Source organism: Panicum hallii, chromosome 4, assembly GCF_002211085.1.
Source record: "Panicum hallii strain FIL2 chromosome 4, PHallii_v3.1, whole genome shotgun sequence".
Taxonomy (NCBI): Eukaryota; Viridiplantae; Streptophyta; class Magnoliopsida; order Poales; family Poaceae; genus Panicum; species Panicum hallii.
In genome coordinates, this window is record NC_038045.1 from 2,036,024 (window position 1) to 2,058,563 (window position 22,540).

At 46.1% G+C, this 22,540-nt stretch overlaps 2 long non-coding RNA genes and 1 pseudogene across 2 annotated transcripts; 1 reads left to right on the top strand and 2 right to left on the bottom strand.

Moving 5' to 3' along the window:
• Positions 1–206: 206 nt before the first annotated feature.
• Positions 207–10,341, bottom strand: LOC112889515 (annotated as a pseudogene).
• On the bottom strand, positions 2,091–2,872 carry LOC112889517. The gene is made up of 2 exons (XR_003228127.1): positions 2,722–2,872; positions 2,091–2,619 (listed from the first exon to the last, which is right to left on the bottom strand). It is a non-coding gene; the product is annotated as an uncharacterized LOC112889517 (long non-coding RNA).
• Positions 10,342–21,442: 11,101 nt separating the features above from the next.
• On the top strand, positions 21,443–21,999 carry LOC112890747. Its single transcript, XR_003228333.1, has 3 exons — positions 21,443–21,500; positions 21,594–21,701; positions 21,812–21,999. It is a non-coding gene; the product is annotated as an uncharacterized LOC112890747 (long non-coding RNA).
• Positions 22,000–22,540: the final 541 nt, after the last annotated feature.

Consider the following 22,540-nt stretch of genomic DNA (forward strand, 5'->3'; position numbering starts at 1 on the left):
GCTGGATGGATGGCCACAAGTGCAGCCGGAGAGGTTGTGAAGGTTGACTACACCGGCGGCCAGTTCAGAGCCTACAATGGATCTACCGGTGTCTACACGTTCGTCAGTTCCAAAGTGAATTTTGAGTTCACAAAGTCTTTCTGATTCCGACGGTGCGTTGCTAGCTAAGTATACATGAATAGTGTTAGGCATCGATGAAGAGAATGTTTTGCCTTGATGTTCTTCTCCTTCCTCTATTTCTTTGCTGTTTTCTGAAAACAGAATTAGGAAAATTGCAGTAGCAACTGCGTACACGCCGGTTGATTTGCAGCACCACTGATCAGCTAAAGTTCATGATTCCATAGTCATGCAAAAACTTTCTGCTACCAGATAAAGTTAGTTTTCACATTATGTTTATGGCTCTAAGATGATGCGCACTCTAGTTGACACTGGAGCTGAACTTGTGATGGTTATGTCCACTGTCCTACTTGATTGGCCGAAGTTAGCTGACAACTTGTCGCCAATAGCACCTCCGTTACTCAGCTCAGACTGCTGCTTTGGGCTCGGCAATAAGCTTACACTTTCAAAGTTCAGTAGTGCAACAACATCTGACATGGTGGGTCGATCTGCTGGATATTCTTGAGCACATAGCAGTGCCACGTGAGCACATCGCACTATCTCAGCAAGTTCGTGTCTACCACTTGAAATCGGATCAAGAAGCTCATGCAGCCTCCCATCATTCCACATATGCCATGCCTGAAATAATTTCACATTCTTTTAGCATCGACAATGACTAGTTTTGCTAAATCTGTGTCAAGTAGGCAATGCTTGAAATGCATGGTTCAGTTGTTCACTCACATCTCGTACGAGGTTGCCAACGGTATCGCCTTGCTGCTGTAGAATGGCATTCTTCCGTCCACTGATGATCACAAGAGCCAACACCCCAAAGCTAAATACATCTGTCTTTAGTGAATAAAGGCCTCTAGATGCATACTCGGGAGCTATGTAACCTCTGAAAATAGACATCACAAGTGTATTATCACACTAGGGCATAATTGTTGCAGTGTGCTCTGGTTAATATTTTGCACATCACCTACCTGGTTCCCCCAACTCTACTTGTTTGCCCTTTGCCTCTGTTTTGATTCTGATGAAATTTCAAATCGTTTATCTGGTCTTTATTTTCTGGTCGATTGTTTAGTTGTTCGGTTGTCTGATGTTTGTTTTCTGATGAATTAGCCGGAACTTCTGACGTAGCCTGAACTTCTGAATTAGGCCTTCTAATAATGCGATCCGCTGTGACACGGCAACTGATAATGCTACATTGTGGACTGAACACAATCTTGTTGCCGTGTCAGTTGCACCCTGTAGCTCAGTCCACAATGTGAGAAACTGTTTCCTTGCATTGCAATTTTTACAGATTGTTTCTGCCGCCATGCTAATCTGTAACACTCGACTGACACATCCTTTGGTGCTTGGCCATTTAACCAACGGTCCTTCCAGAATAAAGTTCGATGCCTGTTCCCTACTGTGATCGAAGTGCACAATCTGAACAAATCTTGCTGTGCTGTTGTCAACTTCATAGTCGTAACGTTGTCTGATTTTAATGCGATGGATTGCTGGGAACCCCAGGATACGATTCTGGTGAGCAATTAAGTAATCAAGTGTTGTCTGATTTTGTAGTCCTGTTGTCAACTAGCAAGTAATTAAGTGTACAGAACACCTCAATTCTGGTGTTTTGTTTGCTCTCCTGCCAACTGATGTTAACTTCTTTTGCAGTGTAAGAATTGTGGACTGCTGGGTTCCGTGAAGGTGGCAGGGGCAGGAGATGCCATCTGTTAGGGAGAGCGTGCACTGATCATGTATGTCACTTGCATGGGCTACAAGCCGGTGGCATACCATCCGGGCGCTGGATGGATGGCCACAAGTGCAGCCGGAGAGGTTGTGAAGGTTGACTACACCGGTGGCCAATTCAGAGCCTACAATGGATCTACCGGTGTCTACACGTTCGTCAGTTCCAAAGTGAATTTTGAGTTCACAAAGTCTTTCTGATTCCGACGGTGCGTTGCTAGCTAAGTATACATGAATAGTGTTAGGCATCGATGAAGATAATGTTTTGCCTTGATGTTCTTCTCCTTCCTCTATTTCTTTGCTGTTTTCTGAAAACAGAATTAGGAAAATTGCAGTAGCAACTGCGTACACGCCGGTTGATTTGCAGCACCACTGATCAGCTAAAGTTCATGATTCCATAGTCATGCAAAAACTTTTTGCTACCAGATAAAGTTAGTTTTCACATTATGTTTATGGCTCTAAAATGATGCGCACTCTAGTTGACACTGGAGCTGAACTTGTGATGGTTATGTCCACTGTCCTACTTGATTGGCCGAAGTGAGCTGACAACTTGTCGCCAATAGCACCTCCGTTACTCAGCTCAGACTGCTGCTTTGGGCTCGGCAATAAGCTTACACTTTCAAAGTTCAGTAGTGCAACAACATCTGACATGGTGGGTCGATCTGCTGGATATTCTTGAGCACATAGCAGTGCCACGTGAGCACATCGCACTATCTCAGCAAGTTCGTGTCTACCACTTGAAATCGGATCAAGAAGCTCATGCAGCCTCCCAGCATTCCACATATGCCATGCCTGAAATAATTTCACATTCTTTTAGCATCGACAATGACTAGTTTTGCTAAATCTGTGTCAAGTAGGCAATGCTTGAAATGCATGGTTCAGTTGTTCACTCACATCTCGTACGAGGTTGCCAACGGTATCGCCTTGCTGCTGTAGAATGGCATTCTTCCGTCCACTGATGATCACAAGAGCCAACACCCCAAAGCTAAATACATCTGTCTTTAGTGAATAAAGGCCTCTAGATGCATACTCGGGAGCTATGTAACCTCTGAAAATAGACATCACAAGTGTATTATCACACTAGGGCATAATTGTTGCAGTGTGCTCTGGTTAATATTTTGCACATCACCTACCTGGTTCCCCCAACTCTACTTGTTTGCCCTTTGCCTCTGTTTTGATTCTGATGAAATTTCAAATCGTTTATCTGGTCTTTATTTTCTGGTCGATTGTTTAGTTGTTCGGTTGTCTGATGTTTGTTTTCTGATGAATTAGCCGGAACTTCTGACGTAGCCTGAACTTCTGAATTAGGCCTTCTAATAATGCGATCCGCTGTGACACGGCAACTGATAATGCTACATTGTGGACTGAACACAATCTTGTTGCCGTGTCAGTTGCACCCTGTAGCTCAGTCCACAATGTGAGAAACTGTTTCCTTGCATTGCAATTTTTACAGATTGTTTCTGCCGCCATGCTAATCTGTAACACTCGACTGACACATCCTTTGGTGCTTGGCCATTTAACCAACGGTCCTTCCAGAATAAAGTTCGATGCCTGTTCCCTACTGTGATCGAAGTGCACAATCTGAACAAATCTTGCTGTGCTGTTGTCAACTTCGTAGTCGTAACGTTGTCTGATTTTAATGCGATGGATTGCTGGGAACCCCAGGATACGATTCTGGTGAGCAATTAAGTAATCAAGTGTTGTCTGATTTTGTAGTCCTGTTGTCAACTAGCAAGTAATTAAGTGTACAGAACACCTCAATTCTGGTGTTTTGTTTGCTCTCCTGCCAACTGATGTTAACTTCTTTTGCAGTGTAAGAATTGTGGACTGCTGGGTTCCGTGAAGGTGGCAGGGGCAGGAGATGCCATCTGTTAGGGAGAGCGTGCACTGATCATGTATGTCACTTGCATGGGCTACAAGCCGGTGGCATACCATCCGGGCGCTGGATGGATGGCCACAAGTGCAGCCGGAGAGGTTGTGAAGGTTGACTACACCGGCGGCCAATTCAGAGCCTACAATGGATCTACCGGTGTCTACACGTTCGTCAGTTCCAAAGTGAATTTTGAGTTCACAAAGTCTTTCTGATTCCGACGGTGCGTTGCTAGCTAAGTATACATGAATAGTGTTAGGCATCGATGAAGATAATGTTTTGCCTTGATGTTCTTCTCCTTCCTCTATTTCTTTGCTGTTTTCTGAAAACAGAATTAGGAAAATTGCAGTAGCAACTGCGTACACGCCGGTTGATTTGCAGCACCACTGATCAGCTAAAGTTCATGATTCCATAGTCATGCAAAAACTTTTTGCTACCAGATAAAGTTAGTTTTCACATTATGTTTATGGCTCTAAAATGATGCGCACTCTAGTTGACACTGGAGCTGAACTTGTGATGGTTATGTCCACTGTCCTACTTGATTGGCCGAAGTGAGCTGACAACTTGTCGCCAATAGCACCTCCGTTACTCAGCTCAGACTGCTGCTTTGGGCTCGGCAATAAGCTTACACTTTCAAAGTTCAGTAGTGCAACAACATCTGACATGGTGGGTCGATCTGCTGGATATTCTTGAGCACATAGCAGTGCCACGTGAGCACATCGCACTATCTCAGCAAGTTCGTGTCTACCACTTGAAATCGGATCAAGAAGCTCATGCAGCCTCCCAGCATTCCACATATGCCATGCCTGAAATAATTTCACATTCTTTTAGCATCGACAATGACTAGTTTTGCTAAATCTGTGTCAAGTAGGCAATGCTTGAAATGCATGGTTCAGTTGTTCACTCACATCTCGTACGAGGTTGCCAACGGTATCGCCTTGCTGCTGTAGAATGGCATTCTTCCGTCCACTGATGATCACAAGAGCCAACACCCCAAAGCTAAATACATCTGTCTTTAGTGAATAAAGGCCTCTAGATGCATACTCGGGAGCTATGTAACCTCTGAAAATAGACATCACAAGTGTATTATCACACTAGGGCATAATTGTTGCAGTGTGCTCTGGTTAATATTTTGCACATCACCTACCTGGTTCCCCCAACTCTACTTGTTTGCCCTTTGCCTCTGTTTTGATTCTGATGAAATTTCAAATCGTTTATCTGGTCTTTATTTTCTGGTCGATTGTTTAGTTGTTCGGTTGTCTGATGTTTGTTTTCTGATGAATTAGCCGGAACTTCTGACGTAGCCTGAACTTCTGAATTAGGCCTTCTAATAATGCGATCCGCTGTGACACGGCAACTGATAATGCTACATTGTGGACTGAACACAATCTTGTTGCCGTGTCAGTTGCACCCTGTAGCTCAGTCCACAATGTGAGAAACTGTTTCCTTGCATTGCAATTTTTACAGATTGTTTCTGCCGCCATGCTAATCTGTAACACTCGACTGACACATCCTTTGGTGCTTGGCCATTTAACCAACGGTCCTTCCAGAATAAAGTTCGATGCCTGTTCCCTACTGTGATCGAAGTGCACAATCTGAACAAATCTTGCTGTGCTGTTGTCAACTTCATAGTCGTAACGTTGTCTGATTTTAATGCGATGGATTGCTGGGAACCCCAGGATACGATTCTGGTGAGCAATTAAGTAATCAAGTGTTGTCTGATTTTGTAGTCCTGTTGTCAACTAGCAAGTAATTAAGTGTACAGAACACCTCAATTCTGGTGTTTTGTTTGCTCTCCTGCCAACTGATGTTAACTTCTTTTGCAGTGTAAGAATTGTGGACTGCTGGGTTCCGTGAAGGTGGCAGGGGCAGGAGATGCCATCTGTTAGGGAGAGCGTGCACTGATCATGTATGTCACTTGCATGGGCTACAAGCCGGTGGCATACCATCCGGGCGCTGGATGGATGGCCACAAGTGCAGCCGGAGAGGTTGTGAAGGTTGACTACACCGGTGGCCAATTCAGAGCCTACAATGGATCTACCGGTGTCTACACGTTCGTCAGTTCCAAAGTGAATTTTGAGTTCACAAAGTCTTTCTGATTCCGACGGTGCGTTGCTAGCTAAGTATACATGAATAGTGTTAGGCATCGATGAAGATAATGTTTTGCCTTGATGTTCTTCTCCTTCCTCTATTTCTTTGCTGTTTTCTGAAAACAGAATTAGGAAAATTGCAGTAGCAACTGCGTACACGCCGGTTGATTTGCAGCACCACTGATCAGCTAAAGTTCATGATTCCATAGTCATGCAAAAACTTTTTGCTACCAGATAAAGTTAGTTTTCACATTATGTTTATGGCTCTAAAATGATGCGCACTCTAGTTGACACTGGAGCTGAACTTGTGATGGTTATGTCCACTGTCCTACTTGATTGGCCGAAGTGAGCTGACAACTTGTCGCCAATAGCACCTCCGTTACTCAGCTCAGACTGCTGCTTTGGGCTCGGCAATAAGCTTACACTTTCAAAGTTCAGTAGTGCAACAACATCTGACATGGTGGGTCGATCTGCTGGATATTCTTGAGCACATAGCAGTGCCACGTGAGCACATCGCACTATCTCAGCAAGTTCGTGTCTACCACTTGAAATCGGATCAAGAAGCTCATGCAGCCTCCCAGCATTCCACATATGCCATGCCTGAAATAATTTCACATTCTTTTAGCATCGACAATGACTAGTTTTGCTAAATCTGTGTCAAGTAGGCAATGCTTGAAATGCATGGTTCAGTTGTTCACTCACATCTCGTACGAGGTTGCCAACGGTATCGCCTTGCTGCTGTAGAATGGCATTCTTCCGTCCACTGATGATCACAAGAGCCAACACCCCAAAGCTAAATACATCTGTCTTTAGTGAATAAAGGCCTCTAGATGCATACTCGGGAGCTATGTAACCTCTGAAAATAGACATCACAAGTGTATTATCACACTAGGTATAATTGTTGCAGTGTGCTGTGGTTAATATTTTGCACATTACCTACCTGGTTCCCACAACTCTACTTGTTTGCCCTTGCCCTGCCTCTGAACTCAATGTTCTAGCTGATCCAAAATCATCCATAAAAGTGAGTGCTTGTGCATGTAAACAAGCCCATCAGCTAAGCCTTTAATTATGCCAAATCGCTTATACCAACTTAGCAATGGCCCTTTTGTTTTATCTGCAGAATATTTAAACAAACAAGTTTAATTTCATAGTACTTATTAACACCACATATCAAAGCAGTAATCTGAAATGGAATTGTTCTGATCATTTGGTCATAGTTGTTTTATAATTCATTCTCGTATATATTGGAGACATGGAAATAAAACACATCTATGCAAACAACTATAGTCATCGGTACAACATACCAAAGATGATGAAATCCAAGCTGCCATTGTGTATGAATTCATACACTAGAATCCTTTCTTTTCCATGTACACACCACCCCAACAGCTTAACTATATTGCAATGTTGAAGACGCAAAAGCTGCAGTTCACTGTTGAAATCTGTAGCATGCTCATCGAATCTTTTGATGGCAACTATGGTTCCGTCGGTCAGCTCTCCTTGAAATGGTTACGAGTAGGGTTAAGATGACATTTTATCAAGTAAATCTATGCTTATATTTCTGTTAATATTTACCTTGTAAACTGTACCGAATCCGCCACTTCCAACGATTCTTTTCTCTGAAAAATTTTCTGTGCCATCTACTATCTGAAACAAATCATACTTTTTGAATCCTGGGTAGCTCTCTTGAGTACAAGTACAAAGCTTCACAAACTCTTCGACATCCTTGGTTTTCTGTTCTTCAAAATGCACCTTTTCTGAACCATGGCAATCTCTTTACATCAAACGTTGCTATCATAAAAAAATTGCTAAACTTATTTTTATTACAAAAATCGATGGTTTTATGTTGCCAAAGTGGGGCTCGAAGTCAGTTAACCGGCCTGGGAGATGACACTATGAACCAACTGACACTGGCATGACATATATTGATGTTGTCTACTTCATGAGGTGTAAAATCGTATGATACTTAGGTTTTGTTTAGATGAACCAATCCCCTTAGATTGGGTAAAAAATGGTACGAACAAATTTCCCTGCCAATCCAAGAGTTTTAGTAGAATAATTCCTGCATATATCGAAGCAGAGCCTAAGCACCTTTCCCCTTAACAATGACAATATACCACCATGTTGTCTTCCTTACATTGTGCTCCAATACCAGTCATGAGCTAAGATGCATGCATAAGTAAATTGATATCATACGAGCAATCTGAATTTTGTCAGTTGCAATCTAGTTGTAAGCACGAGTAGTATATTGTTACATTGACAAATGGCAGAAAAATACATAAGTTCTTGGAAGCGGATAATGATGGTTTTAATTTTTATATTTCCTTAGTCCAATGGAAAAATGATAGGGAATTGGTGTAGCAACTACCTTCTAAGAGTTGTTTTCCAACTTTAGCAATGGCTCCTTGAACACTTATTTCAGTAAACTCCACAACTCTTGTCTGAGTCCTAAAATGGACAAAATCTTGTCATTGTGTACCAAAACCATAAATTGTTCTAATTTCAATCCTAATAAAATACTCCATACCGGATTAACTTTCAATATATGAGTTCCATTAATTTTACGTAACATTTTGAACTGATTGAAAAATGGAATGAACAGCTGGCACGCAATTACATGCATATTTAGATCCGATGTTAACTGTTGACGGGGGTTTCACATAAATTCACTCAAAATCAAATTAATATTGCTGTATGGATAAAGATATTAGAAGTTCTTAAGATGCTAATAGTTTCATTCCATGAAGTTGAATGAAGTACTACAAAAGCTTCTTAGAACTACATTTGATAGAAGCACCCTAAACTTAAGAATTTAGAGAACTAATATAACTGTACAAAGGCATCTAGAACACAGCTGGCATCTCTAAACTCATCAATCGGTACGCAGCCATAGATGGTCAAACACTTCATAGTATTCAACATCACCACTCATGCACCATCAGTAATTAAAGTCAGTCGTCAATGCTCACGATTCTTTTATAGGCAAGTCAAAATGCACCCAACCTTGTCTGAAGGCTTGAACAGCTTGCAGCTACACTCTGCACACGCTCTGTAGCCTGCCAGATAAGGATAACGAAAATGACAATGATTATCAATATACAAGTACAACTAATCGATCAGCACATATCAGGTCGTCAGTGTTTCCTAACGGCCTATGTATTTGTTTTTTTAGATGAACGGCCGATGAATTCTTCTGGAAGTGGACGCCAAATGGGGAGTACACAGCTAAATCGGCCTACAAGCAACTACACGTCAGCTCGATACCCTTTCCAGGTTGTTCCCTGATTTGGAAAACCTGGGCTCCAATGAAAGTTAAGATCTTCTTGTGGTTGGCCTTTAGAAGACGTCACTGGATGGCAGATAGGAGGATCAGACACGGTTTGGACGCCATTGAAGCTTGCGTCCTGTGTGATCAAGAGCCGGAGACAATTGATCATATCCTCTGTGGGTGCTCTTATTCTCGACAGGTTTGGTGGGAAATCTTCAGTTCCCTGCAGCTGGAGTGGCCTAATCCTCCCGATCGTCTGTCAACTCATGCTCGCTGGCTACAATTCAGGGGGCAATGCCTGGACAGCAAGAGGAAAGGTTTCGACTCGCTTTTCGCCCTGGTTTCCTGGCACATTTGGAAAGAGAGGAACGCCAGAGTTTTCAGGGGCGCCGTTGAGTCAGTTCAACAATTGCTCGTGGCCATCAGAAGAGAAGCTCAGTCTTGGATGGATGCCGGAGCAGCAAAGCTAGGTTGTTTATTGTGCGAGTAGTCGCTTTTGTAAATTTCTCGGCCCGGGCCTAAACTTGTAATCCAGCTTAAGGCGGGCAAGCGCACAAAGTCGTGGCTCGACGTGTAAACTGTTTCTTTGTACCTTAATACAATGATGCGCAGATCTCCTGCGTATTTGAGAAAAAAATGAATTCAAATTCGCAAAGTTCATACAAAGCTGTCTAGTTTGAAGTCGCAATTGCTATTTGACTCTGACTCAACTGAACCGCAATCATCCTGTCTATCAGACATTCAGACAATTAAACATATCGACAAAATCGAAAGACCCGTACCTTGATCCGGCGATCATGCGTCGTGTCCACCAAAGCGATGAGCGGGACGAGGCGGATGAACATGTCGATCTCCTGCTCCGCGGTGCGGAGCTCCTCGGCCATCCGGGTTCCCCGGAACAGGCGGCCGAGGTACCCGCCTCTGCAATCCTGGCACGCCGTGACGAGCGCGTAGCACCGCCGCAGCGCGCCGCTCAGCTGCTCGAGCGGCCGCCGCGTGGCCTCCCGCAGCATCAGCTCGGCGAGCTCCAGCTCCCGCAGCAGGCCGCCGACGATCTCCACATGCTGCGCGAGCCGCCGGCACGCGTCCCGGTGGCGGCGCGCCGCCAGCGCGGCCTGCACGACCATGGACACGAGCCCGAGCGCGTCGACGCCCACCAGCTGCGCCACGTTCGAGGCCTGCCCCAGCACGGTCCACAGGCCGCTTGAGCTGTCCAACGTGCTCGCCATTGCCGCTTCCTGGCTCCTCCCTCCTGCACCGCGGCCCCTCCAGCTGCGGACCTCGTCGCCGCGTTGGCGGGCGAAATATGTGGGTGGGTGATGCCGTGATGGTAAACGACGACTTTGACTAGCGCGGGGGTGCGTGGCTTTTTCTTGGACTCAGACTTCTGTAGGGAGGATTGCGTGCTTTCTGATTTTCTTAGTGCTATTAAGATTTTCACATTATTATGTGCTTTTTATTAAATATTTATTTTCCATAGATGTTTACTTGAGCAATGCATGTTAATATCTCCAAGAGTTCTTGGAGCCTTTTAGGATTTGATAACACATAAATGTAGCTGGAATTCCACTAGATATCCAAAGGAGTTGAAACGAAATTCCATGGGTTGTGAACCTAAATTCTCAAACAGGAATAATAAGTAGGAAGAGAAGAACAAGTAAAGTGAGGAGAGATCCAAAAATCCCTCATTACCCTCTTGGATCCTATTCATAGAGGAGTGGAATGGTTGTTATGTAAGCCAGGTTTCCAACTTTTTGTTAATTATTAAATGGTTTTCAGGTATCTGGGTCTACATGATGCGGACTCTAGTTGACACAGGAGCTGAACTTATGATGGTTATGTCAATAGTCCTACTTGATTGGCTAGCATACGTCGATAGCTTGTCACCAGCAGCACCTCCCTTGATCAGTTCAGACGGCTGCTTAGGATCTGGTAAGTGCCACAACATCCGACATGGTGGGGCGATCTGTTGGGTCTTCCTGAGCACAGAGCAGTGCCACCCGAGCATGCTGCATTACCTCCGCCCTCCGCGAGCTCAAATCCATCACCTAGTATTGGATCTACACTCTACAGTTGCCATGCCTGAAATATTTTCTCCAATTTGTTTAGCATAAAAAATTATTTGCAACGTAAATTTAAATTCGTAAAATGTGGGGTAACTTTTGGCACAAATATGTAGATGACAAAACAACAACAAATATTCAACAGTCTAAAATGGGAGTCCTTTTGAAATACTCACATCTCGTACAAGTTTTGAAATACTCACATCTCGTACAAGGTTACCAACAGAATTACCTTGATGCTCTAATATGGTATTCTTTCGCCCACTGATGATCACTAAAGCCATCACTCCAAAACTAAATGTATTTGTCTTGAGTGAATAAATGCCTCGAGATGTGTACTCCGGAGCTTTGTAGCCACTGAATAAACATCAGAAGAGCAACATTAGCACACTGGGACACGGTTAGTGCACAGCCCTAGAATTGAAACTGTGTGTATCTTAATTACCTAGTCCCCACAACCCTGCTTGTGCGCTCTTCAGCGACATCTGAGCTCAGAGTTCTAGCTGACCCGAAATCGGTAATTTTTGGGTTCATGTCATGATCTAAGAGGATATTCTTCGGTTTCAAATCCCTGTGGACAATCCATAACATGGATTTCTTGTGAAGGTAGACAAGTCCCACTACACCAAAACAGCAAATAGGAGCAAGCAATCTGAGACAAGCCTCTAAGAGCACGTCTCAGATTACACAAAGAGAGACGCGCTAAAAATGCGGGCGCGGCGCTGCATGGGGTGGGGGAGGGTAAGAGATAAATGCGAGACGCGCCGTGGGAGGGCCCGTCTCCGATCATTTTGAGATCTGAGATACGCCTTAATGTGGCTCGTCTCGCATTTGTCTCTTACCCTCAATGCGCCTGGGAGGGCTTTAAAGTAATGCGAGACGAGCCTTAGTAAGGCGCGTCTCGCATAGTAATGCGAGACGACCTTAGTAAGGCGCCTCTCGCATTGATCCAGGGCCCCCAAAAAGGGGGTGCGCGGGGGGGGGGGGGGGGGGAGGGGGCGTCTGTAGCATACAATACATTACATATTAATTTTAGAATCAATCCCTTGAAACCGAACGAACCGGCTTACATTACATATTAGTAAATCCAGCAATACATTACAATGTCTCAAATAATCTCACAATACATTACAATGTCTAGCTAAATCCGGCAATTATTATTACAATTAATTATTACATAGAAATTAAATCAGGCAATGGCGCTGGCTTACGAGCGCTAGCAGCTTCGTGAGCTGAATCATCGTCCTTGCCCCTGTAAGCGTTGTTGTTCCCCGAGCTACAGCAGTTTAGGGTGACATTGGTTGAACAGTCGCTGCAGGGGAGGCAGCCGCCGAAGCAGCTAAACAGCTTCGACCAGCTCGGAAATTTCATACTGGACCGGTTTCCTGAGACAATAGAAATCGATAGAGTACTACCACTAAAGCAAACAAAGAGAAGCTTCCTCCGTGGGTTTCGTGGGTTTGATGCAGATTCAGGCAGAATGCGACGATTTCAACAAATACATGCAACAATGGGGGGTACCCGTGTCGCAGATCTGCGGCTGCTGGTGGAGAAGCCAGGGGATGTTGGTGGTGAAGGGAGCTGTGGTCCCCGTGTCGCAGATCCGCGGCTGGTGGTGGAGAAGCCCGCTGGAGGAGGCGCCGCAGATCTGCCGGTGTCGACCGCCGTGATCTCCGAAGCGGTGCAGTCCGGGAGCGCGCCGGTCTCGGAGGATGCGCCGAGGAGGGTGATGCCGAGCGCCGCGGTCTCCGGCACGCTGGGGAGGGGGATTTTGGTGGTGGCGAGGTCCTCGGTCTCCGGGACGCTGGGGAGGGGGATTTCAGCCGTGGTCATCTCGTTCAGCAGTACATCTCGTGACTATAATTTTCTGTCGATAAATAGCCGGGACGCGTCTCGCTTTACTTTACTGAGACAAATGGGAGACGGGCCACTGGAAGGCACGTCTCAGATCGTGCAGATGGGAGACGCGCCATTGGATGGAACGTCTCAGATCATGCGGGCTCGAGTTCGCCATCGGCCAGGCGCTCGGCGTCTCGCTTGACAAATGGGAGACGCGCCGGTGGAAGGCGCGTCTCAGATCATGCAGATGGGAGATGCCCTATTGGAAGGAACGTCTCAGATCATGCGGATGGGAGACGCGCCACTGGATGGCGCGTCTCAGATCATGGGCGTCTTGCATTTTTTCCCACCTCAGACAAGACCCGCCTGGGGGTCTGGAGGTCCGAACAAGCTGTCCGAACTTGCAGTTTGATACTTTGGTGGTGCGGCTGGGTGGATCTGGGGAAAGTGGTGCTGGCGGATGTGCGGTTGGGTGGATCTGCCGCGGCGGGCGGTGGAGATCTCGTGGGGAGCGTGTCGCGGCGGGCGGCTGGAGCACGATCGTGCCTCTTCTTGCTGTTGTGTGTCGCGGGGGCAGTGGCAAGGTATCTCCGACATGATATCGATTATTTTGGGCCAATAAAATTTAGCGCAACTCTAGATCTAAATGACCGTCGTACTTGATATTTTTTCTAGCACATGATATCATTTCATTTGCCATCTAACAATATTTGAACTTAAACACTAGTTGTGCATGGCCTCAAACTATGAGAATCCTAACATTTTGATTTCATATTCTATATAGATGTCGTATCGGCGTTGGATGTATGGTCCACGCCTTTGCAAGGAGTTTATGGATGGTGTTCAAGCCTTCATTAAGAACGAGAATAAAGATATGGTGGACAATGGTATACAATATCTTTATTGCCCATGCAAAAATTGCAAAAATGAGAAGCGATATCTTCAAGAGCACGTGTTGAAATCACACTTGATCAAATGTGGATTCATGGAGGATTATCGATGTTGGAATAAACACGGTGAAGAAGGACTTAATGAAGCAGAGAGTAGGGATTCCTATGTGGAGAGGGAGGTCCATAGCGTTATTGAAGAAGAGGACGACGATGTGGACGAGGCGGATATACTAGGGTTGAGCAATGCCGACATCATGGAACAGGTACAAATCAAACCTGGCCCCATAATAAAGCTTACAATTAGTATAATAAGGTCATGCTAATATGACTTTTCATGTCTGTCTTGACAGGTTGATAACATAGAGGAGATGGTTTGCAATGCTGACAGACACGGCGACGATGAGTTCAAAGGATGCGAATTCGGAAAGTACAAGAGGATGATCGAAGACTCTAAGAAACCTTTCTATCCTGGTTGTGGATTGAAATACTCAAGGCTATTTGCAATGGTGAAGCTTTTCCAGTTGAAAGCAATCCACGGATGAAGTGATGGCAGTTTCAAGGAGTTGTTAGCACTCCTTAAGGACATGCTTCCACAAGGCAACACCATCCCTGAGACCGTTTATGAGGCCAAACAGATTATCTGCCCGTTGGGATTGGAGGTGGAAAAGATCCATGCGTGCAAGAATGATTGCATTCTCTATCGTGGCTCGAATTATCAGGACCTTGAGAAGTGCCCTGTTTGTGGACTCGATCGATTCAATCGTAGAAAAGATGGTGGTGATGATGAGGACTGCAACAGAACAAAGGGCGGACCTAAAAAGGTGTTTTGGTACTTTCCAATTGTTCCACGATTGGTGCGCTGGTTTGCAAACAAAAAGGAGTCAGAATTGTTGCGATGGCACAAGGAGAAGCATAAGGTGGACGGGTTGATAAGACATCCTGCTGATGCCACACAATGGCGGAACATAGATTTGCGATATCCTAAATTTGCGGAAGATCTGAGGAATATTAGGATTGCAATGAGCACAGATGGCATGAACCCATTCATGAACAATAGCACACATAGCACCTGGCCAATTGTTCTGACGATATACAACCTTCCGCCTTGGTTGTGTAACAAACGGAAGTACATTATGCTATCGGGCTTGATACCGGGGCCACATCAACCTGGGAATGACATCGACACTTATTTCAGTCCTTTGGTTGACGATCTGAAGTTGCTGTGGTGTAAAGGAGTGGAGGTCTGGGATGAGTACAAGCGTGAGTACTTTCAGCTTCGAGCCATTTTGTTCGCGACTATCAATGACTCTCCAGCGGCACGGAACTTGTCCGGACAGAGCAAGAAAGTAGGTTGCGGGTGCCCACATTGTTTGAGAGAGACAGACTCTGAGTATTTGAGTGAGTCAAAAAAAATAGTATACATGGGACATAGACGCTACCTTGGATTGAAACACCCGTTCCGGAACATGTGTGATCACTTCAACGGTAAGGCCGAGAAGAGGCGTCCTCCTCCGCATTTCTCAGGTCATGATGTCTACGAAATGGTTAAGAATGTCCATGTTGTCCTCGGTAAGCGGAAAGGAGAGAAGAAAGGCAAGAGGGGCAAGAAGGTCGTTGTTGAAGAAGATGACATGTGGAAGAAGCAGTCGATTTTCTGGGAGCTACCGTATTGGAAAGACTTAGACGTCCGTCACTCTATTGATGTGATGCACGTGGAGAAGAATGTCTGTGAGAGCCTTCTCAACACATTGCTTAACATGGACAGAAAAACGAAAGATCACGCACATGCACGAGCTGATCTGAAGAAAATGAAAATTAGAGAAGAGTTGTGGCTCAATGATGACTCCGTTAAAGGAATGGAGCTGCCCACATCATGCATCACCCTTTCAAAGAATGAGAAGGAGGAGTTTTGTGAGTTCTTGAAAAGTGTGAAAGTTCCAATTGGCTACTCAACCAACGTCTCGAAGCTTGTATCAATGCCTGATCTAAAGCTATCTCCTGGCATAAAGTCTCATGATTACCATGTATTGCTGACGCAGATGATTGCCGTAGGAATTCGGAATATCCTACCGGTCAATATTCGGGAGGCTATTATGAACCTTTGCTTTTTCTTTAATGCAATTGGTCAAAAGGTTCTAAGTGAAGAAGATCTTGAGTCATTGGAAAACAAGCACTATGAAACTTTGTGCGTTCTTGAGATGTATTTTCCACCTGCCTTTTTCGATATCAGCCTTCATTTCACGGGCCATCTTATCAAGGAGATAAAGCTACTTGGTCCTGTGTTCCTTCACCAGATGTATGCGTACGAGAGATTCAACGGCATCTTGAAGTCACTAGTAAGAAATCGAGCTTTCCCCGAGGGCAGCATGGTACAAGGATATTGTACAGAGGAAGCCATTGAGTGGGCTCTAAACTACGCTAACCCGAGTAACCCGGTTGGTGTTCCCAAGTCTCGTCATGAGGGGAGGCTCACAGGCACGGGGACGATCGGGAAGAAGGCTATAATTCCAGATCGAGATTTATTTCATAGGGCTCATTTCCACGTGTTGCAACAAAAGGACATTGTGTCTGAGTACTTTGATGAGCACAAGGAGCTGTTGCTTAGAGATAATCCTGGACACAGTGAATCATGGTTAGCAAAGGAACACATGAACAAATTCTGTGGTTGGCTCCGGAATCAAATTTCACGATCGGATACTCCTATAAGTGAACAACTCAAAATTTTGGCTCTTGGTCCTATATTCACCGTTATGACATACCAAGGGTATGACATAAATGGATACACGTTCTACACCAAATGACAAGATAAGAAAAGCATGTATCAGAATAGTGGTGTACGTGTTGATGCTTACGATGTTAACGGAGAGGACAAAACTGCGTACTATGGTCAAATACAAGAGATATGGGAGCTTGACTTTCACGGTTTTAAAATTGCTCTTTTCCGTTGCAATTGGGTTGATGCAAATAGAGGTGTACAAAAAGATAAGTACGGGTTCGTTAGTGTCGATCTTAGCCGTCACGGATACAAGATGGACCCTTTCGTCCTCGCACAATATGTGGCTCAAGTGTTCTATGTTTCTGACACCACAAACAAAAGACTCAAGGTGGTTATACCTGGAAAACGGCGAATCGTCGGTGTTGAGAATGCGGTCGATGAGGAAGAGTTTGATCAGTTTGATGAGATACCTCCTTTCGCCACCTCAATGATCAAGCCAAGAATACCATCGGCCAACGAAACTCCCTACTTGCGCAACGACCATAAAGAAAAAGTCAAGAATTTCAAAAAACCAAGGGAACAACGGAAAGTACCAAAATGATTGGGCACACAATGTATATTAATTGTTCCTTTGTCAAGTATGGGAATTGTGTGACTTTAATTGTTACTTTGTGAAATATGGTAAAAGTGTGACTTTAATTGTGCCTTTGTGAGATATGATAATGTGTGAATATTTGTGAAGTACGAATTCATATTTGTGAGATATGAATATGTGTGAATTTTCAGTTCCAGAACTGAATGGTTGTGACTTTAATTGTTCTGGAACATTCAGTTCTGGAACTGAACAAGAAAGGCGAGATGCGCGTTACCTACGGCGCGTCGCTCATATAATAATGCGCGACGAGCCGTAGGTAACACGCGTCGTGCATTCCCTATAAACCTAGAGGCTCCAGGCGGAACCCAGGGACCGTGGGGTCCATGATGTAAAAAACACCTGTGCCTAAAGAGAGAAAACAAAAAAAAGTTACCCCGGTTGGGGGTCCGGGGCCACCGGGCTCAACCCGCAGGGTACCACGAACAGATTGAACGGGTTCGACCGGCAAGGGAGCCCTCGGGCCCCAGACCCACACCGCCAGCATGGGCAAGGAGAGGAAACTGCGGCTCAAAGCCACATGTATTGTAATTTCGAAACGGCAAAGACTGCCCAAGCTTATAAGCTGGACGCACTCGCCCTGCGTTGGCGAGGTGGGACAAAATCCCCTCCCAACGCGCGCCTGATCAGGCAACCATCTCGGGGGCATCAAAGGCGAGACGCGCGTTACCTACGGCACGTCGCGCATAACAACATGCGCGACGCGCCGTAGGTAACGCGGGTCGCGCATAATACCACGAACAGATTGAACGGGTTTGACCCTCATGGAGCCCTCGGGGCCCAGTCCCACACCAATGCGCGACGGGCCGTGGGTACCGCGCGTCGCGCATTCCCCGGTGTCTGCAATTATTTTTCCGGTTCTAAGGGGGTCCTGGCAGAACCTAGAGGGTCCGGGCGGAACCCAGGGACCGTGGGGTCCATGATGTAAAAAACACTTGTGCCTAAAGAGAGAAAACAAAAAAAGTTACCCCGGTTGGGGGTCCGGGGCCACCGGGCTCAACCCGCAGGGTACCACGAACAGATTGAACGGGTTCGACCGGCAAGGGAGCCCTCGGGCCCCAGACCCACACCGCCAGCATGGGCAAAGAGAGGAAACTGCGGCTCAAAGGTACATGCATTGTAATTTCGAAACGGCAAAGACCGCCCAAGCTTAGCTGGACGCACTCGCCTTGCGTTGGCGAGATGGGACAAAATCCCCTCCCAACGCGCGCCTGATCAGGCAACCATCTCGGGGGCATCAAAGGCGAGACGCGCGTTATCAATGGCGCGTCGCGCATGGAGATGCGCGACGCGCCTTAGGCACGGGAGCACGTCGCGCATTTAGAACGCGCCCCCCGCATTTCTTGGGACTTAGGTCAAATTTTCAAATCGTTCACACCCGTTCTCTGCTCCCCGCCGCCGCGCCGTCCTCTCGCGCCGCCTGTCGTCGTTGAGCCAGACCGTCACTCCCTCGCGGCCGTCGTCCCCGGCCCCGCAGCGCCGCTCCGCGCTATCGGCGCCCCCCGGGCCCGAGCTCCCGTCCCCGCGAGTGCCGCCGCCGTCGAGCCTTCCCCGAGCCGTCGCGCCGTCGTCCCCGGCCCCGCGGCGCCGCCCCAAGCCACCGTAGCGTCATCCACTGCCGCCGTAGGTGAGCTTTCCCCCTTTCTAATTAGTCAGTGTTCATACCCTACATATGGATGTATGAGGCAAGAAACATCTTCCATGGACACACATAATATGTTTTGCTACACAGAATTGAAAACAAATCAAATTATCAAGAGCAAAAAGAGACCAACCTAGCCAAATTTAAAAAAAAAGAGCGGTTAATGACCAAAAATTAAGTCATATATTTCAAAAAATGGAGATTACTTTGCGAGAATATGTATCACTAAAGCATTAAGCATGTCTAGGCCTAGGTATGGGATTCATGCGGTTACTCTATGGTTGTATCTGATTCGGAGCATTTACTCTATGGTTGTATCTAGTTTTTTTTTCTTTCTCGTGTAGCACGATGTCCAGTGGTCCGGACAGTGTGCAGCAAGCTGCAGGCGGTGAGGACAGTGTGCAGCAACCTACAGATGACAGAGCATCATCAGGACGGCCGGCACGGTCACAGTCAGGAGCTAGCACGTCTGGTGCTGGCAGAAAGAAAAGGTCACAGACAACGTGGCCATCAGATGTGAAAAGTTGTGGCCGGCTCAATTCTGAGGCAGCACCCGAAGACCCGTCAATCTTGGTGAGATTAGCACGGGTTTGTGGCCTCACTGCCCGGCAAAGGGTGCCACTCACCTTGGAACATTTCGATGACTTGTCTTGGGACGACAAAAAGAGAATCTTCGAAAACAATATTCAACCCTATGTTGAATATCCGATAGAGTTGCACGATAAGGCTACGAAGCATGCTATGAAGATCATCTCTAAAGCCTGGAGGAGCTACAAGAACAAGTAAAGTGTTGTCACTTACTATTGTCATTTACTAACATTTTTTCATTATCTACTGTCACTTATGCAGATTTATTGTTTTGTCGTGCAGGCTTTTAAAGTGTTGGAGGAAGAAAGAGAACCTTTTTGACAAGTATGCGGACTTGACCAAAGAAGCCTGGGACGAGCTTGTTCAAAAGTGGAATACTCCCGAGTTCCAACAGTCAAGTGAGTATTTTCGGGGTCTCCGAGCGCGGAACGAGCTTGACCACCACCTTGGCTCAGCGGGATATGCTGGAAAGCAACGCAAGTGGGAGCAGGAGGATGAGATGCTGGCAGAGAGGGGCATTGAGAATCCCTATGAATCGTTTGAGGGACGGCTGGCACCATTTATGCGTGCTAGGTCAAAGCTCACGGAGGATGGCAATATCAATTTCTACGGCACGAGCGCTGAGGAAGTTGCTCAAAGGGCTTTGATGGAGAGCAGCCAAGGTTCAAATGAAGGAGTGAGGGAGTTTGATGCGCTCACCAGGGCTTTGGGAACCCGTGAGCAACGGGGTCGTGTCCGTGGTGTTTCCAGTCAGTTGACCTGGAAGGAGGGGTTCCCTGAACACAAAGGCAGATACCGGAAGCGGACTCGAGACTCCTCATCAAAGGTTGACATAGATGAGATCAAAAGGCAGGTGAAGATGGAGATGTATGGAGAGCTAAAGACCCTGGAGTCTCAGGTGAAGATGCAGATGTTTGGAGAGCTAAAGACCATCTTCGAGTCTCAGGGATTGTCATTCCCTGATTTGCCGGGGAGTACGATGAGTGAAGAGAGAAGGGATAGCTTCGCTTGTACTGCAGCGGGTGCTTCTCAGAGTAGAGAGACAGAGAGGGCAATTGTGCCTACATCAGTGGAGCCGGATACGATAGATGGCTTGGCTCGTCCGACCCGATGTAGTCTTCTCGTGCAGCTGGTCGGAGATTCATCTCGATTGGAGGTCGGGAACGGGCTTGTGTATCCCGGTATGTCCCAGCTTGAAGGTGTCCAGGTCAGTGCATTGGTCTTTGCCTCTCTTTTCTTTTCTCCTATTTCTTTTTATTTTTTTTTGTTTTGGTATGTACAACTTGCTTGAGATTTAAAGGCTTTGTTGTTGTTGTTGCTGCAGGTCAGGGCTGATTGTGCTGTGGTCAAGATTGACTACGTGCATGAGTTTGCTAAGAATATCAAGCTGGAATTCCCACCAGATGACACGACCACCACTTTGCGGGATGCAGTTGCGAGAAGGGTTCAGTGGCGGAGAGCGTGTATTCATATTGATCCAGCAGATGCAGATTCAGTACCGACCACTCAAGCTCAGCCACAGAGTCCTGCAGTGCCACCGACATTTTCTGAGCCATGCCCACAGCTGCCGGATACATGGGAAGCGTTACCGGATCCGCATCCTCCTGTCCCTTCTCAGCCTCAGATTACCCCCCCTCCACCTGTTCCGATAGAGCCAGCTACCGCTCCCAAGAAGCCAAGCAAGGCTAATCCTGTGAGGAAGAAGCAGAGTAGGCCGATGGCGACGAAGCGGGAGATCTCAGAGGGTAAGAAAAAGGTGGAGCGGATAAAACAACCGGTCACAAGGGCTTACACTTCTGAGAATCCAAAGTACAGGGTTGGAAAGTCCTTGCTTAGTGTCTCTGAGCTTCGGGCAGCAGGTCAATATTGTGTGGACCTGCACAACTACTACATGCGCAATGTCAATCAAGCCGAGGAAATCATGGTGTCATACGAAGAGCGGCACTTTCTGCAGCTTGAGGGCAGAGGCAACATCTTTATTGTTGCCTGGAGCGATTTGTTCGACCTTTTCAACCTCGACGCTTTGGATCTTTCTCTCATTCGGTGCTTTGCATTGTAAGTCGATTAAGACTTGTTTCCATTTCAATGCATTTGATATACGTTCAACAATTTAAGTCGTTTCTATTTCAATTCATATGGATCGTGTAGGCACATGCAACAAGAGACAAGGCGTCGAACCGGAAAGAAGTGTGGGTACATTGACCCACAGATGATGACGGTGACATTTATGAATTCAGATAGAGATAGCTTGGTCAGGTTCGCACATTCAACAATTAAACTTGTTTTCATTTCAACTTGTAGCCACATGTAGTCACTTGTTTCCATTTAACACATGTAACCGTTTGTTTCCATTTCAACTTGGTTAGGTACATGGTGAAGTGCATGCGAGTACATGCTGACAAGGAGCACATTGTGGTGCCGTACAACCCAGGCGATCATTGGGTTACACTCATCATCAATGTCAGGAGCAAGCAAGTCTTCTACCTTGACTCGAGCATTCCATCAGATGAGTCGGGCGCGCCTCAGATACGTGATTATTCTCTAGTCATCTCAATCCTTGACGAGTAAGTTTGTTGTTTGCTTTAGTTTTTATCATTTGCCCATTTAAGAAGCATTTGTAATATAACATCCGGATGTCTGTGTTTAGGTCTCTTGACAGGCATCTTAGGGCCTCAGAAGGATACAAAGAGCAACGTCAAGTTGCGTTTACACATCACACCGCGTGGATGGTAACTACTATAACTAAATCGCTTTACTATTACGATGTTTTCTTGGTTCTAAGTATTGCAAAATGCTAATTTCTATCCATCTTTGACATGTAGTGCACACGGCAACCCTCGGGTAACTCATGTGGGTTCTATGTTTGCCACAACATGCTTCTAGTTGCAGAGAAACCGGATTTCATGGTAAGAATTCTCACGTGTTCTAATTAAAAAATATCTGTCTTCATCTTGTATTCTAACTGCTTGTAATTATATTTCGAAGGACGAAGATGATTATTTCAATCAAACGACGCTTCGTAACGTGCAGGATATCCAAGAGAGGCTAGCGGGGCTCCTCATGATGGAGGTGATCAACCAAAAGGGAGAGTTCCA